Here is a 5,006-nt window from a genome sequence, read left to right as displayed (position 1 = left end):
TTTTTTTTTTTTTTTTTGCCAGTTCTGGGGCTTGAACTCAGGGCCTGCACATTATCCCTGTGCTGCATTTTGCTCAAGGTTAGCATCTATCACTTGAGCCATAGCACCACTTCTGGCTTTTTCTGTGTATGTGGTACTGAGGAATTGAACCCAGGACTTCATGCATGCTGGGCAAACACTCTACAACTAAGCCACATTCCCAGCCCTGCCCCTGAACTTTTTTGCTCAAGGCAAGTGCGCTACCATTTGAGCCACAGTCCACTTCTGGCTAATTTTGCTAGCTAACTGGAGAAGAGTTTCAGATTTTTCTGCCAGGATTGGCTTTGAACTGTGATTCTCCGATCTCAGCCTCCTGAGTAGCTAGGATTACAGGCTTGTGTCACCAGGGCCTTGCTAAATTCAGAGGCCTTGATACCCACCTGGCTGTTTTTCCCACTGCTAGACCTCTTTTATGACAGAGTCTGTTTCACAACAGTCTGTGCCACACCTTACCGCACTGTTATCAGCTTCTCCCCCTGCCCTGCCCAGCACCACGTTGACCGCATCAGGCATAAGGAATTAAGTGCCTGTGCCCTTTACAGCTGTGACCTTGAGCAAGCTTCTCTGAGCACCCGGAACTAGTGCATTCATCAAGAAAACCACTTAGTGGGGCTGGGAAGGTGGCTCAGTGGTAGAGCGCTTGCCTTGCATGCCTGAGGCCCTGGGTTCGATTCCTCAGCACCACATAAGCAAAAAGAAAAAAGCCAGAAGTGGCACCGTGGCTCCAGTGGTAGAGTGCTAGCCTTGAGCTGAAGAGCTGAGGGACAGCGCCCAGGCCCAGAGTTCAGGCCCCACAACCGGACCCAAAAAAAAAAAAAAAAGATTTGGACTATGAAGCTTCGATTCTTTTTTTTTTTTTGTCGGTTGTGGGGCTTGAACTCTGGGCCTGGGTGCTGTCCCTCAGCTCTTCAGCTCAAGGCCAGCGCTCTACCACTTGAGCTACAGCGCCACTTCCGGTTTTCTGGTGGTTTATTGGAGATAGGAGTCTCACGGTCTCTCCTGCCTGGGCTGGCTTTGAACCTCAATCCTCAGATCTCAGCCTCCTGAGTAGCTAGGATCACAGGCGTGAGCCACCAGCGCCCGGCTGAAGCTTCGATTCTGACCCCAATTTAGCCACTGATTATCCCTAGGGGGCACTGATGGCTTTTCCCATGCCTTCAGTTCCCTCAGCAAACAAGTAGCTTTTATACAATGTTGCTATTGTCAACTGTTTTCAAGCAAAATCTTATTCTTTTATTTTTTATTGTTATAAAGGTGATGGACAAAGGAGATACAGTTAAATAAATCAGGAAGAGTACATTTCTTTTTCTTTTTGCCAGTCCTGGGGCTTGAACTCAGGGTCTGGGCACTTTGCCTGAGCTGCTTTTTCACTCAAAGCTAGCACTCTACCACTTGAGGCACAGTGCCACTTCGGGCTTGTTCTGTGTATGTGGTCCTGAGGAATTGAACCCAGGGCTTCCTGCATGCTAGGCAAGTACTCTACCACAAAGCCACATTCTTAGCCCTAGAGTATGTTTCTTTTTGGACAATGTCACCCCTTCCCTCAATCTCTTCCAGTCAAACAGAATCTTTTACAACTCTTAAGAGAAAGTAATGGTGGTCCCATTTTACAGATGTGGAAATGGAACCTAGGGGTTTGAACTCAGTGCTTAGTGCCGTCCCCTAGCTTTTCAAAGCTGGTGATCCTTGAGCCACACACCAGCTTTCTCTTGGTCAATTAGAGATGAGGTCTCATAGACTTTCCTGCCTGGGCTGCCTTTGAACCATAACTCTCAGATCTTAGGTTCCTTAATAGGATTATAGGCATGAGCTACTGGGGCTCAGTGAATAGGGCATATGTTTGTACACACCAGAAGGCCTGGTCTAATGTTAGGCCTGTTGGCAGTGCCTCCTGGGGCTATTAACTTGGCTCCAGGTCCTGTTGCCTCTTCTGGCCTAGTCTGTTGCATGGCCAACTCTCAGACACATAGTATCAGGGGAAGAGTTTGGACTTTGGAACCAGACAGATGAAGCTCAAATCTGTGCGCAAGTCCATCTGGAATGAGGCAGAGAATAAACAAACAGAACCAAATACGTGTATGAACTTTAATAACGTTTCAATTTCCTCATCTCTAAAATGGGATACTACCATTTCCATAAAAAATCTCTTATTGTCAGGATCAAATGAGAAAACATTTATCAGGTACCTGTTTTCTTTTCTTTTTTGCCAGTCCTGGAGCTTGATCTCTGGACCTGGGCACTGTTCCTGAGTTGCTTTTGCTCAAGGCTAGCACTCTACCACTTGAACCACAGTGCCACTTTCAACTTTTTCTGGTTATGTGGTACTGAGGAATTGAACCCAGGATTTCATGCATGCTAGGCAATCACTCTACCACTAAGCCACATTCCCAGCCCATCTTTCTCCACCCCCCTCCCCTCCTCCTCCTCCCCCTCCTCCTCCTCCTCCTCCTCCTCCTCCTCTTCTTCTTCTTCTTCTTCTTTTTCTCTTTTTGGTTGATACTATGTCTTGAACTCAGAGCCTTATATTTTTACTTGACTTTTTTACTCAAGGCCGGCACTTTACCACTTGAGCACAGTTTCCAGTTCATGTTCTGGCTTTTTGTGGGGTAGTTGGTGATAAGAGTCTAAGTTTTTGTTTGACATGGCTGGCTTCAAACTATGATCCTCAGGTCTCAGCCCTCCTGAGTAGCTAGGATTATAAGTGTGAGTCACGATTTGCATCCACAGAACACTTGGCAAAGTCTGGAGACATTTGTGATTGTCGTACTTGTGGATGCTAGTAGCTTTTAGAGAGGAGTAGACAGAGGCCTGCTTACCGTACACCATATACAGGAAGTTGTCCCCAAAAGGCCCTGTGTGGAGAGAACTTGAATTAATTAAATATGCACATAATGTATTCGATATACCTACTATGTCTTTTTTTGGGGGTCTGGTTGTGGGGCCTGAACTCTGGGCCTGGGCACTGTCCCTCAGCTCTTCAACTCAAGGCTAGCACTCTATCACTTGAGCCACAGTGCCACTTCCAGCTTTTTTCTTTTTGCTTATGTGGTGCTGAGGAATCGAACCCAGGGCCTCATGCATGCAAGGCAAGGACTCTACCACTGAGCCACCTTCCCAGCCCCAAGAAGTAGACTTTTTAAGGAATGTGTCCAGAAGCAGGAAAAACAGACTTTTGGGGGAATATGTCCAGAACTCCATGATCCTTTCTCCCAAATCCAGCCATAGAGCTGTTATGGAGTAAGGAGATTCTCACCCAAAAAGTGGCTTTTATCACCACAAATGCCTTTGAAACCAGAGTTGAGCGATGTGTTCAAAACAGATCTGCAGCCTGAGACTTTGGACAAGGAGGAGGGGGTTGGGAAGACTCACATTTGCCCCACCAGGCAGTTTCTCCTCTGGCTGGAGTTTCAGCTATTGTCTGGGTCAGTACAGAGACCTTTGGGCCACTCCACATTCAGATATCCTACTAGTCTATAGCAGTGCCAGAAGATACTGGTCAGCAGGAATTGAGGCCCCAGGAGAATCAGGTCACCTTAGTAATGACACAGCCTGGGTAAACTGGAAAGGGGCTGTCACAGTCCAGGGCAAAGAGCAGCCAAAGTGGAAATGGACTCTATTCCACAGATTCAAACATTTAGCAACACTCAATTCCAACCACTGGCCACTGCTTACAAGGAAAGCTGTTTGAAGGAGTGCATTCTATCTAGAAAAACACACTGGAGCCAGGCACCCATGGCTCACTCCTGCAATCCTAGCTACTCAGGAAGCTGAGATCTGAGTACAAAGCCAGCCCTGGCAGGAAAGGCCATGAGACTCTTATCTCCAATAAACCACAGAAAATTAGAAGTGACATTGTGGCTCAAGTGGTAGAGCACTCACCTTGAGCTGAAGAGCTGAGGGACAGCGCCCAGGCCCAGCACTCAAGCCCCACGACTGACAAAAACAAAAACAAAAATGTAAACCCAGTTCTGCCAGAACAGGTGTTGTCTTTTGCAAAGTATGTCATCTTGCAGGCACACTTAGCATATACGAAATAAATTGTGTGTCAGCCAGATACTGGTGGCTCACACTTATAATAATCCTAGCTACTTCAAGAGGCTGAGATCTGAGGACCATAGTTCAAAGATAGCCCAAGCAGGAAAACCCATAAGTCTCTATCTCCAATTAACCAACAAAGAGCCAGAAGTGGAGGTGTGACTTAATTAGCAGAGTACCAATCTTTTTTTTTTTGGTCCGGTCGTGGGGCCTGAACTCTGGGCCTGGCGCTGTCCCTCAGCTCTTCAGCTCAAGGCTAGTGCTCTACCACTTGAGCCACAGCGCCACTTCTGGCTTTTTTCTTTTTGCTTACATGGTGCTGAGGAATCGAACCCAGGGCCTCATGCATGCAAGGCAAGCACTCTACCACTGAGCCAACTTCCCAGCCCCAGAGTACCAATCTTGAGTAAAAGCATCAAGTAAAAGCATTGTGTGGCTGGAAATGTGGCTTAGTGGTAAAGTGTTTGCTAGTATGCATGAAGCCCTGAATTCAATTCCTCAGGACCATATAAATAGAAAAAGCTGGAAATGGTGCTGTGGCTCAAGTGGTAGAGTGCTAGTCTTCAGCCAGAGAAGTTCAGGGACAGTGCCTAGACCCTGAGTTCAAGCCAGGACTGGCACACACACACAAAACAAAGAACATTGTGCCCTGAGTTCAAACCCTAGTACAGGAAGTTAGCCCTAGTACAGGAAGTAAACTCAGTGACGGAAAGGATAAGAGGAACAGAACTGGCCTGGGTAGTTAGTTGCACTAGTCATTTTCCACTCTACTACAACACAAAACTTAGCCGAAAGCAGGGGTAATTTCCTTCTAGAGTCCAGGAAGTGAAGATTCTACCATAGGATTTTCTTTTTCTCTGTGGTAGGGCTAGAACTCAGAGCCTAGGCACTGTCCCTGAGCTCTTTTCTCAAGGCTAGTACTCTACTACTTT

The sequence above is a fragment of the Dipodomys ordii genome, unplaced genomic scaffold, assembly GCF_000151885.1.
Source record: "Dipodomys ordii isolate 6190 unplaced genomic scaffold, Dord_2.0 Scaffold6, whole genome shotgun sequence".
NCBI classification, from domain to species: Eukaryota; Metazoa; Chordata; class Mammalia; order Rodentia; family Heteromyidae; genus Dipodomys; species Dipodomys ordii.
This window is presented reverse-complemented; position numbering follows the sequence as displayed.